At 41.6% G+C, this 19,559-nt stretch overlaps 1 protein-coding gene across 4 annotated transcripts in view; it reads left to right on the forward strand.

Annotated features, from left to right (window-relative positions):
- Positions 1–2,668: 2,668 nt before the first annotated feature.
- The window catches only part of wdfy3 (WD repeat and FYVE domain containing 3), a 336,513-nt gene continuing 319,622 nt past the window's right edge, over positions 2,669–19,559 (forward strand). For all 4 annotated transcript variants that reach the window (XM_072253130.1, XM_072253132.1, XM_072253131.1 and 1 more), the window contains exon 1: positions 2,669–2,974. The gene's annotated coding sequence lies outside the window, so the exon portion shown is untranslated. The remainder of the gene's footprint in view (positions 2,975–19,559) is intronic.

Raw genomic sequence — 19,559 nt, forward strand, 5'->3', positions numbered from 1 at the left:
ATTCATAAGTCTCTCCTGCGAAGCAGAGTGAACCCGCCCCCCCGATCAGGAAAGACGTTATCCTACGAGAGTAAGGAAGTCTCTACAGTGATTAAATCTTTAGGCCTGAATGGGACAATCGAAAATTTGCTATGCTGTGATGTCCATATAGGAGATGTATTAAACAGTGTACTGTATATTGAATTGACTTTATTTCCTACATCTTTCACATGCATGAGGAATAAAAATCTTTGTTACGTATGTATATATATATATAAAGTTGAGATGCATTTCTAAGCAGGGAGGAGTGTTGTGTATTTGGTATTTCAGTAATATGAGTAATATTGTAAATATATCATTTGGTTAAGTATTCTTTATTTATTTAAACAATTCATTACACCAGAATAAAAAAGGTGGGGTGGGGAGGGGCAGGAGGACAAGCTAGGTGTACCATGATGAGGTCACCCTGAGGCTGGAGGAGCCGCACCTAATATTCCATCTGACTAGTCTCCAATCTGTTGGCATGAACATCAATTTCTCCCTCTGGTTTAAAAATAATCTCCCTCCTTCCCCTGTTCTTCTATTCCCCACTCTGGCCTCTTATCTCTTCTCACCTGCCTATCACCTCCCTCCTGGTGTCCCTCCTCCTTCCTTCTCTCCTCTGGTCCACTCTCCTCTCCTATCAGATTCCTTCCTCTCCAGCCTTTTATCTTTCCTACCTCCTGGCTTCACCTCTCACCTTCGACCTATCCTCCTCCTCCCCTACCTTTTTTATTCTGGCGTCTTCCCCCTTCCTTCCCAGTCGTGAGGAAAGGTCTCGGCCCGAAATGTCAATTGTTTATTCATTTCCATAGATGCTGTCTGACCTGCTGAGTCCCTGCAGCATTGTTGCAGTGTGTTGCTTTGGAAGGTGAATTGATGTCAAGGGTGATTTCATAAAATACTGCTATCAGAAAAAATATGCTTATAATTTCCAAAGGTGAAGGAATAAATGGGAAGTAGTACACAAACACAGTTGCAGTAATTTTGAATAATTGGCAACCTAACTTCAAAGGGGACAGATCGACTTGTCGGATAGCTGTGTTCAAAAATGGCACTTGGCTCTATGTGTCCACTATTAGGTTGAATACATTCATTAATCGCTCCACATTATTCCAAACTTCTCTTTTTGTGTAGAATATTTGATGATATGATTCTTCAGATGATTTAGCTCATCATGATAAAATAGCACAATATTGAGAGTGTTGCTCACTCTAATGCAATTGATTTAATTCTTCTTTCTCAGTGCAGTTAATGATTGCAAGGAATTTCACTTCTAATAGCATTGATTTATTGATGAATTCACAATGAATAGTGAATCCCCTATTTAAAATACTGATAGCAAAGAAGCAAATGTAGATAAAGATACAATTTTAATGAAGAATTCATTTTTTAAACAGTGTCATAATTGGTAACAAATACCCATGACTCCTATAGAAAATTATTTCTCTTTTACATACATCCTTGTCAAAGTTGCACTTGTTTGCTCCAATCTCTTTAACCTAATGTGCACAGAAAAATAAAAAGCAAGTAATTGTACGAACTGAATCAGAATGAGGTTTATTATTACCGGCCTGTGTCATGAAATTTGTTAACTTAGCAGCAGCAGTTCAATGCAATACATAATATAGAAGAAAAACAAATAAATTACAGTATATGTATATTGGAGATTAAAAATTGTGCCCCTTATCTGAAATGCTCGTGGCCAGTAGTGTTTTGGATTTTAGATTTTGGAATATATAATGAGATAGCTTGGGACCACCATTATTTTCTGACTCTGAATTTACGTGCTACCAGTAAGCCGTCTTTGTCTTACACTTGTTCATCACACTTATGTACTGATGTAGCACATCAGCATGTTATATTTTCATCAACCACGATCTTGGGAAACACATCAATGAATTTCTCTCCTGCTTCATGATCAGCAGGCGCTTTATCACTATAAAGCTTTAAAAATTCAATGTTGTGCCTTTTCTTAAATTTCTGCAACTGAATATTTAACAATTACATTCAATTTTCAGTTCATCGTGTTACATCTCTGCATGCTTCATGATCGGCATAACGGTAAACAGCTCTTACACTGACAAATCCACTCTTTCAATACCTATGCAGATCTTTTTTTTTGCTTTATGCAGTACTTTAAAATGTTCATTAATTTCTGTTTATTGCATATGTGAGCTCACTGCTCAGCAGTGCCTGTAGTGTGCAGAGACCTGCACATCAACTGGGAACTGACCCAGTTCCCCGTGGAATTTTCCATTTGTGATGTCACTCAAAAAATTTGGATTTTGGAGGTCTTCAGATTTTGCAATTTCGGATAAGGGGTACCCAACCTGTATTAACTTCCACTCCACTCTTGCCTTTTTGGATGCAAAAGCAGGGCTGATTAAATCCATTTCAATTTATCGCCCATACTCAGTGGGAAGAGCTACAAATCCATGTGAAATGACTTTGAAGCCAACGTCTTTCAGAAAATTTGTCGGGAAGAGACGCTTTAAACACCGCCCCGGTCCCGAAGTTGCCTCAGTGGAAAAGCTCCTGTGCCAGCAGGCGGCATTTGCTCCCGTGCTGGCCCCGGCCCGGGAATCCGCGCGTGCGCCGGGTCTCGCTTGCAGCGCGGGGTCGCTGGCGGAGGGGGCGCTGTTGGCCGCTGCCGGGATTGCGAGGGAGCAGGGAGCGCGAGCGCCAGCGCCGGCGATGTTCCTCCCTGGGAGCCGGAGGTTCGCTTAGTTCAGCCTCGGGTGAAAAATGGCCACCGCGAAAAAGGGCAACGGCGGAGGAAGAAGCGGCAACGACAACAACGGCGGCAAAACTCTTCCCACTGCTCTGGCATCCCCCGACGCCATCGTCTTGCAGCGCTTCACAGGATAAATTTCAACAAGGGAGGAGGGGGAGACGGAAAGAAGCACCAACCTTCATCTCTCCTTCGTCCGCTGGAGACCTTTTTATTCCCCTGGTGAGTTTGTTGTAAATGTTCCCTCTCGCTTTCTAAAAAAAATAAATAACCTGCCGCATTCGGAAATAGCCTGATGGGCGCACCGAAATGCTGTCTGTTTGAAGCTGGAGCGAGGTTATTCGGAGTTTATTTATATTTCATTCCCTTCTCCGGTTGAATTTCTGGCGACATCCGGCGGGCTGATTTCCGGTTGTGGTGTTTGGAAAGAGTCGGTGTTCGGGTGGCTGACGGCCCCGGTGGCGACCCCCTGTTCGTGGTGGCAGCCCCGGGGGCTTGGGGGGTGAGGAGGGGAGAGCGTGGGGACGAGGGGTATGGGGCAGCCACAGCGAGACTGACCACCACCTCCTCCTCCTCCTCCTCCTCCTCCTCCTCCTCCTCCTCTTCCTCTTCGTATTTAATCCTTGTTTCTGGATTTCACTTGTGCTTAGGCCGCTTTTATTTTGTCATCACTTATATATTTAAGAAAAGCATTCATCGCAAAAGGCTCTAAGTAGAGACGCAGTCACCACGGGGTTGACGATTGCCCTGCAACGTGTATGCTGCTTTTTATTGTGGGGGGGGGGGGTCGCCTGTTACTGATTTCACGGAATCTCCCGTTTGCTCTCAGTCGATGAGCGCAGTGCAACCTGAATCAGGCTTTTAAGGCATAGCGATTAAAAATGGACCAGTTTACTAAAGGAGTTGCTCTTCCAGATACTATTGTTTTGAAGGTGGGCGGAAGGATTACTTGACCTTTTATGCCATTTCTGAACACCAAGTATGGAATTGCAGAGTGGCAACTTGAAAACCAAAACAACTGCAGATGCTGGAAATCTGAAGTAAAAATAGAAAATGCTGGAAATACTCAGCGGGCCAGGCATCTGTGGAGTTTTTGCTTCTGTTTCAGATACTGACGGACTTCCTGAGTATTTCCAGCAATTTCTGTTTTATGTAATTACAGATGTTAGCCATTCTGTATTTGAGTCCATAGATAACAGTAGGAGAAAAAAATACGTATTATAAAGTAGGTCTTAATAAATTTCAATGTCATTCCATGAGCTCTGTTATTCTGTGCAGTCAAGTGATGAAATAAACTACAACCAATGATGAAACAAAAGTTGTTTTCACTGCTTCCACCAAGTTTGAAAAGGGGTTAGCAATTTATAATATCTTTCCCTGCAGAACTGGAATTTATACCGGGTTCCAGTACAGCAAGTATCACTTGATTTAACACCACAATAAAAGATTTGTGAACCAAATGGTAACTTAAGTTTTCAGTTCTGATCAGAGACCATTGACCCAAAATGTTTGTCTCTCTAGAAATGTTGCCTGTTTCAGAATCAGAATCTGGTTTCCTATCACCAGCATATGTCGTGCAATTTTTTAACTTTGTGGCATTAGTACAATGTAATAGATAATAGAATAAAACTGAATTACAGTTAGTATACATATTAAACAGTTGCATTAAAATTAGTTTTTAAAAAAAAGAAATAAACAGATAGTGAGGTAGTGTTCGTGGGTTCAATGTCCGTTCGGAAATCGGATGGCATAGGGGAAGAAGTTGTTCCTGAATCGTTGCGTATGTACCTTCAGGCTTGTGTATCTCCTTGTGTTCCTCAATGAGAAGAGGGCATGTGCTGGGTGATGGGGGTTCTTAATGATGGATACTGCCTTTTTGAGACATTGCTCCTTAAAGATGTCCTGAATACTATGGAGGCTAGTGTCCATGATGGAGCTGACTTAAGTTTACAATTCTCTTTGATCCTTTGATTCGTTTCTCTCCCCCCCCCCACCCCAATACCAGACAGTGATACAGCCAGTTAGTATGCTCTCTCCACAGTATATCTGTAGAAATTGGAGTTCTTTTAGGTGACACACCAATTTTCTCAAATTCTGTTATGCCTTGGTAGCTGCATCGATATGTTGGGTCCAGGCTAGATCCTCAGAGATGTTGTCGCACAGGAACTTGAAATTGCTTACTCTTTCCACTTCTGATCCCTCTGTGAGCACTGGTGTGTACTCCCTCATCTCACCCTTTCAGAAGTCCACAATCAACTCTTTGGTCTTACTGACGTTGAGTGAAATGTTACTGCGACACCACTCCTGTAGCTGGTATATCACACTCCTGTAAGCCCTCTCGTCACCATCTGAGATTCTGTGAGCAACTTTGTAGATGGTATTTGAGCTGCTTTTAGTTTAGATTTTCAGCATCTGCAATATTTTGCTTTAGAGTTTCAGTTGTCTTCTTTTCTAACATTTGTAATGCTTCCTGTAGCTATTACGATTTTTTTCCATATAATTTTACGCTGATTAAGTAATTTAACTGCATTTATGGCGCTATAATGACTAAGAAGGAAATATCTTGAGATTTGTATTGTAATTGTTTACCCATTTTTTTTCCAGGATAAAATTCTTTCACTTACCTTATTGCTCACTAAAGTTATTCCACAGTAAAACAAAATAGTTTTATCAGAACAAGTTTCATTGGAACAAAGTTTACATTGTAAAGGGTTGGTCGTTATTGTATTATTTGAGGCGTGTGAAAGCCCACTCTTGCAGCCAGTCTCCTACCAGATTTATGAATATCGAATGTTCATCTATATCTTGTTGGAGAGAGAAAAATGTTGTAGTCATTTCTATTGTAGTTCAAAAAGACCAGCTTTAGGATGGTATTGAGCAAAATGAATGTGTTTTTTTTTAAAAAGACAACAACTGCACAGCAAGCATTAACAAACACCCATTGTAAATTGGAGGACATAAAATCCTCATATTGAAAATAAATATCTTGAAAGGTTTCCGTCTAAGTATTGTTCCTTTGTCATTGTATTGAAGACTACAATTGCATCAATTTGCTTATTGTTATTTAAGACTTGGGATGACCATCCTTTCAATTTAGTGACAGTTGGTGCTGAATGCAAGATTATGTACCAGGCTTTTGTTTGGGGCATCATTGATTCTGTGGTATTGGTCTAAGAATCTTAATTTGAGTGAGAATAATCATTTGACAAGAAAACTATGGACTGTTTGTTTGTCCTACTCCGATTATGGAAGAGGCTACGCAGCATGCATGCCAGGACCACTATACTCAAAAATAGTTACTTTCCCCCCAAGCTGTCCGGTGATCAACATCTCCATCCATTGACCAACCCTACCACCACTACATACACATCCCCTCGTGTCTCTTTACATGCAGTCTATACAATAGTTGTTTGTATATGTGTTGTATAGGGTTACATTTATATTGTTTTTATTGTGTTTTTTATGTCACATTGGACCTGGAGTAGCAGTCATTTTGTTCTTCTTTACACTCGTACTGAAAAATGTCAATAAACAATCTTGAATCTTAAAATGTTACACCTATGATAAATCCAGTAATTGCAGATGCTTTAATGATTTAAGATTTCAAGATTGTTTAATGTCATTTCCCATATAAAGGTGTAAAGAAGAACAGAATAATTGTTACTCTGGATCCAATGCAGCACAAAAAAACACACAATAAGATAAAGAACACAATAATAAAAAAACCCATAATAAATGTACATACTTCAGATTGAATGTACATAATGTGACACTAGCATAGGAGTGCCTGTACACAAGGTGACTCTGATAGGAAATGATAAAGTAGTGGTGGTGGGGGTAATAGAGATACTGATCAACCTCACTGCTTGGGGAAGGTAACTGTTTATGAGCCTGGTGGTCCTGGCGTGGATGCTATGTAGCTTCCTGATGGAAATGGGATAACCAGTCCATGAGCAGGGTGGGTGGGATCCTTCATGATATTGCTGGCCTCTTTTTGGGACCTTTCTGTGTATATGTCCTTGAAGGTGCCAGTGATGCTTGGGCAATTTTAACTACTTGTTGTAGAGCCTTCCTGTCTGTCACAATGCAGTTTCTGTACCATGCAATGATGCAGCATGTTTGGATGCTCTCCACTGCACATCTGTAGAAGGTCATGAATATTGATGTTCATCGTCCAGCTCTCTTTTGCCTCCTCTGAAAGTAGAGGTGTTGGTGAGCTTTCCTGATTGTGTAGGATGTGTTCTGGAGCCATGAGAAGTTTTAATTATTGCGATACAGCGTGGAATAAGCCTTTCTGCCCCTTTGAGTTATGTCGCCCTGCAACCCCCTTCTTTTCCGATGCCACCTGACCTGCTGAATTCCTCCAGCATTTTGTGTGTGTTGCTTAGATTTCCAGCAAATGCAGATTTTCTCATCTTTGAACTCCTAATTTAAGCCTAGTCTAATCATGGGACAATTTACAATGACCATTTAACCTACCAACTGGTACACTTTTGGACCATGGGAGGAAACTGGAGCACCCGGAGGAAACCCATGCAATCATGGGGAGAACATACAAACTCTTTACAGACAGTGGCAGGAATTGAACCTGGGTAGCCTGTTCTGTAAAGCGTTATGTGAGATGTGCTCTCCCAGGAGATTGAAACTGTTTGCATTTTCCACTGTTGTGCCACTTATGTAAAGGGGGTTGTAAATGATACCAGTTCTGAAGCCAATAACCATCTTCTTTGTCTTGTCGACATTGAGGAAGAGGTTATTTGCCTATCATTGGGCCTTCAGCTCTTCCCATCTCCTCCCCGTAGCCTGTCTCATTGTTGTCAGTGATGAGCCCCACTACAGTCATGTTATTTGTAAACGACAATGTGATTACTCAGGTGTTCGGCTATGCAATCGTGTATCAGCAGAGCGTACAACAGTGGGCTCAGTACACAGCCTTTGGGGGGGAGGCATCTGTGTTGAGGATGATGGGGAAGGAGAAGCTGTAGTATATCCTGACTATCTAAGGTCTCTTGGTTAGGAAGTCCAACTTTCGTTTGCACTGTGGTGTATTTAGACTGAAGAGTAGGAGTTTGTTCACCAAAGTATGTGGGCAATACTATTGAATGCCAAATTGAAATCTAGAAACGGCATTCTGATATAAGTGTCCTTGTTTTCGAGGTGTGTCAGGGCCAGGTGCATGAAAGATGCTATGACATCTGTTGTAGAGTGGTTCTGTTAATAAAACATTGGTGAGTGTCCAGAGTGGCAGGAATGGAATTTTGATGTGCGCCATTACCAGCCGTTCAAGCACTTCATGATGATTGACATCACTGCCACTGGATAGTAGTAGTTTAGTTCTAAAGGTGTAAGAGTTCTTTGATACAGGGATGATGGTGGCTGATTTGAAAAATGGGGACAGCAGTCTGGATGAGTGAAATGTAGTAGATACCTTTGAAGATGTCAGAATATAGGCATCAGAATATAAAGTGAGAATATTGTCATTTTATGCCAACAAAGCTGAAGTTTTTTTTTCCCTTTTGAAGCCCAAAAATAAGTGAGCCTTGGTGTGCAACTTGTCACTGCACATTTTTGCGGGAGATTTCTGCAGATGTTTCCAAGGTTATTCTTCCTTGTGATGAAGATTTCAAAGCATGTCAACTATCTGGTTGTGAAGCTATTTAAAAGGTGTTTCACGTGCTCTTGATCTTAATAGTTTTCAATTTCCTAGCCTTGAATGACTCATTTTCACCATGGATGTCCAGTTCCTATACACTTCTGTTCCCCATTAAGAAGGCCTTAAAGCTCTCTGCTACTTTCTTAACAATAGACCCAAACAGTTCCCTCCACCACCCCTCTCCTCCGTTTGGCAGAGCTAGTCTTCACTCTCAACAATTCTCCTCCTTCTCCTCCCACTTTCTCCAAACTCAAGTGTAACAATGGATATCTGCATGGACCTTAGCTGTGCTAACTTTTCATTGGCTATATAGAACAGTCCATGTTTCAACCCTTCCCTGTTAATGCTCCCCACCTCTTCCTGTGCTACATTGACAACTGCATTGGTGCTGCTTCATGCACCCATGCTGAGCTCGTCTCAATTTCACAAACTTTGCCTCCAACTTCCACCCTGACCTTAAATTCACTCAGTCCATTTCTGACACTTCTCTCTTCTTTCTCGATCTCTCTGTCACCATCTCTGGAGGTAAAATCTACTGACAACTTTTATAACCTACCAACTCACGGCTATCTGTCTCCTGTAAAAATGCTATTCTCCTTTCCTCAGTCCTTCATCTTTGCCTCATCTTTTCTCAAGATGAGGCTTTCCTTTCTAGGATATTAGGGTTTCCCTTCCTTCAACCATTGATGCTGCCCTCATCAACATCTCCATTTCCTGGACTTCTGCACTCGCCCCATCTTCCCACCAACGTAACAAAGAAAGAGTTCCTCTTGACCCCACCACCCCATGAGCCTCTACATCCAATGCATCATTCTCCATAGATTCGCCATCTTCAGTGGCATCTACAGCAGCAAAACAAAACCCAGAAACAATTGCTGCTAACCTGCAACCGCTGTGGAGTTGTTGTACTTGCATGATGTGCCCTCGGCTGCAGTGAAACTATTGTTTCAAAGAGTCGAATTCTTTATTCGATCCGCTATTAGCAATGAGCAAACATGAAGTGATGAATTTAAGCATACCCAAGTGTAAGCTAAGCATTATTCAATTTTTTTCTCAGCGGTCAGCAAAAGATACACCCTCCACTGGTTCCAAGTGACGAACTGCAACGAAATAAGCAAGAATACCCTTCTCTTTACCATATTCGCTTTTACCATGGCCACACTGATGTGACTAGTTGCTCTAATAAATGTGCAACACAAGATACAAAGCAGACAAGAATACAGATACAGGATCCTACCACAAAATACTCTCGAACTCTTTCCCCCCCCCCCCCCCCTCCACTTTCCGGTTTCTACAGGGATCACTTCCTCCATGATTTCCTTGTCTATTTGGCCCTCCCCACTAATCTCCCTCTCGCAAGTGACAGAAATGCTGCTCCTGCCCATTCATCTCCTCCCTTACCTCCATTCACGGTGCCAAGTAGTTCTTCCAGGTGAGGCAACACTTCACCTGCATATCTGTTGGGGTTGTCTATTGTATCTGCTGTTCCTGATGTGGCCCCTATGTTGGTGAGACCCGGCGTAAATTAGGGAACCACTTTGTCGAGCACCTCTGCTCTATCAACTAAAAGTGGGGTTTTCTTGTGGCCAACCATTTTAATTCCTATCCCCATTCCTAATCCAACATGTTGGTCCTTGGCCTCCTGTTTTGCCACAATGGAGGAATGGAGGAGCAATATTCCATTTAGGTAGCCTCCAACATCATTGGATGAACAACCTTCTGGTAAATTTTCTTCCCCTTCCCCTCTCTCTTCTATTCCTCACTCAACCTCTTGCCTCTTCCCCTCTCTTGCCTATCACCTCCCCGATGCCCCTCCTTCTTCTCTTTCTCTCATGCTCCACTTTTCTCTTCTATCAGATTCCTTCTTTTCCAGCCCTCTACCTTTCCCTATCATTCCACCTATCATCTAGCTGCTCCTCCTTCCCCTCCCCCTATCTTTTTATTCCAGTATCTTTCCCGTGTCTTTTCAGACCAAAAGAAGGGTCTCAGCCGGAAACATCTGTTATTAATTTCTATAGATATTGGCTGACTTGCTGAATTCCTCCAGCATTTTGTGCGTATTGCTAAAAGGTGTGTGTGTTAGGATAGAGGTTAAAATGATGGAAGAAGTTTTGGGTGAGAATACTATTATTTCCACCCACTGGAAAAAAACCTAGCAGAAATATCTTGTGGTATTGCTAATCATTGCCTGGAGGATAAAATGTATTTAAACAGAGATATCTGATTATACTGTCCTGCTTACCAAATACAGATGAGAAATTTTCCTTTAAAGCCTTTCTTACAGTATGTCATCTGGTTCCATTCACAAATTGTCCTTTTGGTCCCTATTAGGTCATACTCTTTTCCTACTTACCCTCATGCCCTTAATATACTTATAAAATGCTTTGAGATTTTCCTGAATCTTGTATGCCAGTGACATTTCAAGCCCTCTTTGCCCTCCTAGTTTTTATTTTAAGTACCCTTTTATCATTCCTACCTCTTTGTACCTCCCACATTTTCAGTTCTTGCTGTATATTTATATTTTTAATCCATTCTTCAGCATCTCTTATTGTCCTGGACCACTTGGCCTTTTGTACGTGCTTTTCACCCACAAGGGACACATTGGTCCTGGACTTACACTATTTTTTGAGGACGCAATAAATTTTGTTTTGAGGACACAGTTTTAAGATGCTTGGAAGTAAGTACAGAGGAGATGTCAAGGGTAAGTTTTTTACACAGAGTGGTGAGTGTGTGGAATGGGCTGCCAGCAGCAGCGGCGGTGGAGGCAGATACAATAGGGTCTTTTAAGAGACTCCTGGATAGGTACATGAAGCTTAGAAAAATAGAACTATGGGTAAACCTAGGTAATTTCTAAGGTAAGGACATGTTCGGCACAGCTTTGTGGGCCAAAGGGCCTGTATTGTGCTGTAGGTTTCTGTGTTTCTATTTCAGTTTTAAATTTCCCCACAGTGAGTTCTTCTGCTCTACTTTTGCCAGGTACTGCCCAGTGGTATTGAAATAAAATGTATATGGAAACTGAGGGTCACATCTGGAATATTGTGTATAATTCTCGTCTATTTATCTAAGGATATGCTTGATAGGAGTGCAGCAAAGGCTTACTAGAATAATTCTGGAATGAAAAGTTTGATGTAGAAGATGAGATTCAGCTTGAATTTTTACATGCTAGAACAGCAGTCCCCAACCACCGGGCTGCAGAGCATGCGCTACCGAGCCGCGAGGAAACGATATGATTTGGCGATATGAGTCAGCTGCACCTTTCCTCATTCCCTGTCACGCACTGTTGAGCCATTACCCGCGCGTCATCCATTTCAGCGCGGGAAGGAGATCAACTCCTCGAGCTTGCAAATGATGGCGGGCTGAAAAGTCTGTTTGACCTAACATCTCTGCCAGCATTCTGGATCAAAGTCAAGGCTCAATATCCTGAGGTAGCCACGGAAGCACCGAAAACGTTGCTTCCATTTCCAACATATCTCTGTGATGAATGTAACAAAAACTAAATTGCGGAATAGACTGGACATAAGGAACCCCGTTCGAGTATCGCTGTCCCCCATCACCCCTCGATAGGACTGTCTTGTTGCAGGAAAGCAAGCCCAGGGCTCCCACTGATTCAACGATATTGGTGTGTTTCAATGATTTTATAAGTTCATACGGGGAAAATATGCGCTGTGTTTAATATCCAAACGTTACTTAAAATGTTATGATGCTATTGACTTATATAACCATATAATAATTACAGCACGGAAACAGGCCATCTCTGCCCTTCTAGTCCGTGCTGAACGCTACTCTCACCTCGTCCCACCGACCTGCACTCAGCCCATAACCCTCCATTACTTTCCTGTCCATATACCTATTCAATTTAACTTTAAATGATAATATCGAACCTGCTTCTGACACTTCTACTGGAAGTTTGTTCAAAACACTTACTTCAAGCTCCCCTGTCCTCCCCTGATAATTGACTTATCGCTATATTCATGCGAGGAAAATGTGCTGTGTGTTTAATATTAAATTCGTTAGATGAAGCCTTTTAGAAACGAAATTGAGTGTATTAGCCACTTATCACCGATATTCCGGTTGTGATTAACACACTCCCTCCCGAACAGAATCGCCAAAAACGATTTGTAGAAAAACAATCGACAGGAGCGCGCATGCGCAAATAACGCATGCGCACTGGTGCCCGCGCAAGGCTTCATGGTCATTGTAGTCTTTCTCTGGGTAAACGCAATGTATTTGGCTGCTACTCTTGTCCGTTGGCAACCATCCCGCCCCCCCCCCCCCCGCACTGCAAAAAAGGTTGGGGACCCCTGTGCTAAAATAATGACAGGTGACAGTTGATGTTTCCCCAGTTTGTCTATCCAGAAGATGGTTCACAAAACTATAAAGGCCCGCTCATTCAGGAGAAAGATCAAAATCTTTAGAATTTTACTACTTGAGAGCTATGGGGGTTCAGTTTTGAACATAGATTAATAGCTTCAATATATTGAAGGAAATGAGGGATATGAGGTTAATGTAGGAAAGTAGAACTGAGGTAAAAAGCCGTGATCTTACTGAATCGCAGATTAGTCGACACTGGCTTCAATTTCTTACATTTCTTTACTTATGATTCTTTACAGCTCTCCACCCCCTTGTTATTCCTTCAACCAAACTTTCTGATTAGAAAGTTCTTCCATTATTTGACGATAAAGACCATAAAACATGGCATCAGAGTAAGGCTATTTGACCCATTGTGTCTGGTGCACCATTGAATCATGGCAGATTTATTTTTCCCTCTTAACCCCATTCTCTTGCCTTCTCCCCAGAATCTTTAACACCCTTGCTAATCAAGAACCTATCAACCTCTGCTTTAAATAAACTCAATGACTTGACTTCCATAGCCTTCTGTGGCAATAAATTCCACAGATTGCTCTGGCAAATGAAATTCTTCCTCATTTTTGTTCTAAAGGATGCCCTTTTATTCTGCGATTGTGTCCTCTCTTCCTGGATGTTCCCGTAACTGGAAGCATCCTCTCTACATCCACTCTATCCAGACCTTTCAATATTTGATAGGTTTCAATGAGATCTCCCCCATCCTTGTAAAATTCAGTGAATACAGGCGCAAAGCCATCAGAAGCTTCTCATACTCTATTCCTTTCACCCCTGGGATCGTTTTCATAAACCTATTCTGGACCCTCTCTGATGCCAGCACATACTCCATAGATATGGGGCACAACATTGCTCACAATACTCCAAATGTAGTTTGACCAATGCTTTATGAAGTATCAACCTTACCTCCTTGCGTGTATATTCTAGTCCTCTTGAAATGAATACTAACATTGCATTTGCCTCCCCTACTGCTGAATCAATATCCAAGTTAACTTTTAGGGAATCTTGCACTAGGATTCCCAAGTCCCTTTGTTTCTCTGATTCCTGAATCCTCCTCCTGTCAAACTGCAATACTGAAATATAATTCACTGTCTTGTTTTCCTCCCTTCTTAAAGAGTGGAGTGAAGTTAATGATTTTCCCTTCCTCTGGAACCATTTCTTGCTGTAGTAATTCTTGAAAGATGTGTACTAATGCCTCCATAATCTCTTCAGCTATCACCTTCAGATCTGTGGAGTGTAGTCCATCTGGCCCAGGTGACTAATCCACCTTAGTTTTCAGATACTCTAGTACCTTTTCTTTACTAATACGTTCCCTTCTGCTTGCTGACTGTCAAATTTCTGGCATGTCTTTTACAGTAAACATTGCAAATTGTTTGTTCATTTTGTCTGCCATTTCTTTGTTCCCCAACACTGCTTCTCCAGCATCATTTTCTGGAGGTCCAATATCTGCTAGTGACTCTTTTGCAATTTAGAAATCTGAAAAATATTTTTGTGTCTTCTGCCACCTCATAAACATTCTACAAATTCTTGTTCTTGGGATCCTGTGCCAACCTGATCTCTGAGACTGTGTGCATGTTGAAGTCCCCCATCCCTTTTCTATCTTCTGTTCTAATTTGTAGCAATTGGATCCTCAACTTCCTAACCGGAAGATCACAGTCTGTGCAGATTGGTGATACCATCTCCTCTTCACTGACGATCAACACTGGTGCTCCTCAGGGGTGTGTGTTTAGCCCACTGTTCTACTCTATATACCCATGATTGTGTGGCTAGGCATAGCTCAAATACCATCTATAAGTTTGCTGACAATACAACCGTTGTTGGTAGAATCTCAGATGGTGACGAGAGGGCGTACAGGAGTGAGATATGCCAATTAGTGGTGTGGTGTTGCAGTAACAATCTGGCACTCAATGTCAGTAAGACGAAAGAGCTGATTGTGGACTTACAGAAGAGTAAGACAAAGGAACACATACCAATCCTTATAGAGGGATCAGAGGTGGAGAGAGTGAGGAGTTTCAAGTTCCCGGGTGTCAAGATCTCTGAGGACCTAACCTGGTCCCAACATATCGGTGTAGTTATAAAGAAGGTGAGGCTTTACTTTATTAGGAGTTCGAAGAGGTTTAGCATGTCAACAAGTACACTCAAAAACTTCTATAGATGTACCGTGGAGAGCATTCTGACAGGCTGCATCACTGTCTGGTATGGAGGGGCTACTGCACAGGACGCAAAGAAGCTGCAGAGGGTTGTAGATTTAGTCGGCTCCATCTTGGGTACTAGCCTGCAAAGTACCCAGGACATCTTCAAGGAGCGGTGTCTCAGAAAGGCAGCATCCATTATTAAGGACGTTTAGCACCCAGGCCATGTCCTTTTCTCATTGTTACCATCAGGTAGGAGGTACAGAAGCCTGAAGGCACACACTCAGCGATTCAGGAACAGCTTCTTCCCCTCTGCCATCTGATTCCTAAATGGACATTGAACCCTTGGACACTGCCTTACTTTTTTAAAGTATATAGTATTTCTGTTTTTTGCATGATTTATAATTTATTCAATATATGTATACTGAATGAGATTTAATTATTGTCGTTATTTTTTTTCTCTCTGCTAGATTATGTATTGCATTGAACTGCTGCTGCTCAGATAACAAATTTCACTTCACATGCTGGTGATAATGAACCTGATTCTGATTCTGACAAATCTGGCTTCTATTCAGATGCCAGTTAATAATTCCCATCAGGGTCTTTTTCCCCTTGTAGTTTCTTAACTCTAACCACAAGGATTCTACAGTACATCTTTTAGTTATGCCACTTCTTATTAGAAACTGTCTGATAGCTACCTGTTTGGTAAATAAAATAATAGACATAAGGGGATGTTTGAGTTACTAAAAGTAAGTGGACATTAATGTGTTAAAGATAAATTGTGTTTGACCAGTAAATAATATTTTGATAATATAATGAATATGGAAGGAAAGCAGTAGATGTTGTGTTTTCTGAAGGTAATTGACACTGTCACATAAAAGACTGACTAGCAAAGTTGAAATAATGCACATTGGCATTAGCAAAGAATCATATAAACTGTTATTTCGCAATAAATTATGCAACTGCTGGAAATCTTGAGTAGCACACAAAATTCTAGAGGAACTCAGCTAGATGTAGCACCTGTGGAGGAGAATAAATCATCAAATTTTTGAGCCAAGACCCTTCATCAGGACATAATGATAACTGTTCATCACCTCCATTGAAGATGTCTGACTTGCCAATTTCCTTCAGCATTTTGTGTGTTTCTCGTGTAAACAATTATTCGTCAGATAATAGGGTCCCCAAGGAGCTTGTGCTGAGATCTTTGTATTCTAATGTGATTCGCTGTCCTGTCCATTCTAATAGTGATTAAGGTGTTTCATTTAGAGGTACAGCACGGTAACTGGCCCTTCAAGTCCATGCTGGTCAATTATACCCATGTGATCAAATAACCTTTGTCTTTCAGATGTGGGAAGAAACTAGAGCACCTGGAGAAAACCCACATAATCACAGGGAAAATTTACAAATTCCTTACAGACTGTGGTGGGAATGCTAGTGTGCCACATTTCTAGACAAAACCAAACCTAGATGTTGTGGAAAATGGGGAAGCTGTAATATGCAAGAGTAATAAACTTCCTGAATATTCAAGGGTAGCAGACGGTATTTAATACAAGAGTTGAAGTGATGAAATGATATAAACTAGGTGATATGGTTCAAAAGTGTATAAGCACAGAGGGATGGGAGTATGTAAAACTATAACACAAAATAATCTGTAGATGCTGGGGTAAAACTATATATGCCTGGTTGATTAGTAAAGCAATTATGATAAGTCTTCATAAATGTAGACTTGGAGGCAATTTTATGTCAACAGTAAATAGAGTATTACACCCAATTCTGATTGATTCACTTCAAGGGTCTGAAGATCCTAAAGAAGGTTCAGAAAAATGGAATACTTCAGGAACATGTGGTTATAGCTACCTGGTTAAACAGGGGTAGTGGGGTTTATTCTCTTTGGAGCAAAGATCATTGATAGGAAATTAAATGTTGTGCACATGTTAGTAGCTGGTTTGTGTTTCGTAGGTAGAGAAATGTACTAGTTAATGTCAAGACCAGAGGACATGGATTAAAGCAAAGAGCAAATGTGTGAAAATCTTTTTTTATCTAGAAAAGCAGTGACGGTGTAACCACTTTGAGTGGTAGAAGAAGAGTCAATCACAACAGAATTGGATAGGCATTTGTGAGACCAAAATTTGCAGGGCTGTGGTGAAAGAGTAGGAAAATAAGATCAGCATGAACATGATGTGTGCCGACAGAAACATAGCTACATTATGGCAGTTTTAACTCAAGGACATGGAAACTGACAGTAGCCTGCATTGAATTGACTTTATTTCTTACATCCTTCACATACATGAGGAGTAAAAATCTTTATGTTACGTCTCTGTCTGAATGTGCAAATTATAGTAATTTGTAATAAATAGTATGTACAGTAAAAAATACAACAGAACAGTCAATATAGCTTAGAAATACAATTGTATCAGCGTGAGTTAATTAGCCTGATGGCCTGGTGGAAGAAGCTGTCCTGGAGCCTGTTTGTCCTGGCTTTAATGCTGTGGTACTGTTTCCCAGAAGGTAACAGCTGGAACGGTTTGTGGTTGGGGTGACTCGGGTCCCCAGTGATCCTTCAGGCCCTTTTTACGCACCTGTTGCTGTAAACGTCCTGAATAGTAGGAAGTTCACATCCACAGATGCGCTGGGCTGTCCACACCACTCTCTGCGGAGCCCGGCAGTTGAGTGAAGTACAGTTCCCATACCAGGCAGTGATGCAGCCAGTAGGATGCTCTCAATTGTGCCTCTGTAGAAAGTCCTTAGGATTTGGGGATGAACTTTCACGTCAAACTTCAACCATCTGAGATAAAAAAATGCGCTGTAGTGCTTTTTTCACCATACAGCCGGTACGTACAGACCAAATGAGATCCTTGGTGATACGTATGCATAGGGACTTGAAGCTGTTCACCCTCTCAGCCCCAGATCCATTGATGTCAATAGGGGTATGCGTGTCTCTGTTCCTTCTGTAGTCCACAACCAGCTCCTTTGTTTTTGCAACATTGAGGGAGAGGTTTTTTCTTGACACTACTATGTCAGGGTGATGACTTTTTCTCTGTAGGCTGCCTCATTATTATTTGAGATTAGGCCAATCAATGTAGTATCATTTGCAAGTTTAATTAGCAGATTGGAGCTGTGGGTGGAGACCCAGTCATGGGTGTAGAGAGAGTAAAGGAAGGGGCTTAAGGACACAGCCCTAAGGGGCTCCTGTGATGAGGGGCAGAGGTGATGGAGCCCACTCTTACCACCTGCCGGCGATCTGACAGGAAGTCCAGGATCCAGCTGCACAAGGCGGGGTGAAGGCCGAGGTCTCTGAGTTTCTTGTCAAGCCTGCTGGATATTACTCTGCTAAATTGGATGGTGTAGTATTAGGATGGGGCCTGTGTTTATGAGCAGTGCAGGCAGCCTATCTGGCAGTCATGGCTTGTTCAGCATTGTGCTCAGTCATATTTTGAATGTTCGACGTACACACTTTATTGACTATAAATAGGGCTGCTCAAGTAACAGCTGCTTGGTGGTCCGAGTGTTCTGCTGTTCTTTAAGCACCTATATCAGCATTCAGCAGGTGAGCTCAGCAAATACAGCTACACTGTTATCGTCTGACATGGAAGACTATGATGATCAAGACTTTGCAAGAACAATAACATGCCAAGAAGATGCAGATTATTACAAAAAGCATCTTTATTGAACCCAGATCTGATTCTGTGTACTAATGGCTCCTCAGTGATTGAGAGGGAATTGAAATAGTTGTTGTTTGAAACTGAAGTGCTGTCATTGGGAAGTGTGGCTGCTGGTACCTCTGTGCAACAGGCAAACTAAAACTTTTCATTGAAACTTGTAAGTTGGCAGAAGGAAGATCAGCTAATTTCTACACTGATTCTCGATATGCTTTCGGAATTGTCCATGACTTTGGAAATTTATCAAGGTTGAGGATTCCTTACGGCTGTGGGAGCTCCAATCAAGAATGACCAACTTGTACAAGAACTTTTTGATGTCATCCAATGACTGTCAGAAGTTGCTGTATTAAAATGTAAAAGCCACTCAGAAATGACTACAATGGAGAGCTGATGAAATTGCAAAATGGGCAGCACAGGAAGGAATAATGAAAATAAAAGAAGTACTGAGAACATGTGCAATGAACTTGACATCTGAAATTAGGAAAGAAAATTGAACTCTGTAATGCAGAAGAACGTACTAGGTATCAGAGAGTTGCAAGTTCAATACTCCAGATGGGAAAAATGGTCCTGGATGGAGAATGGTGGGAAGTTAAGCAGTGATGGAGTATGGAGATGTGGAACTAGTCAAAGGCTAGTAGCCCCAACTAGTTGCTTCCTTATCTGACACAGCAAATAGACTCCCTTTGGCACATTGGAGTGCAAAAGATGGTTGACAGATTCTGCCCATGTGGTAGAATCCAAAGTTCAGGGCACAAACTCAACAAACATTTGGAAGATGCATGATGTGCCTGAAAACAATCCTAGAGCAACAGGAAAGCTTCCACAATTAAGTGCTTCTGCCTCACCTGATCCATTTTTACATTTACAGGTGGACTACGTTTCTTTACCAAAGTGCCGAGAATACACAGATATACTGGTAATAGTGGGTAAGTCTTCAAGATGGGAGGAAGCCATTTCAACAAGGCAAACCACTGCCCACACACAGCAAAACTTTGATCAAGGAC

This window comes from Mobula birostris, chromosome 3, assembly GCF_030028105.1.
Source record: "Mobula birostris isolate sMobBir1 chromosome 3, sMobBir1.hap1, whole genome shotgun sequence".
Classification (NCBI taxonomy): Eukaryota; Metazoa; Chordata; class Chondrichthyes; order Myliobatiformes; family Myliobatidae; genus Mobula; species Mobula birostris.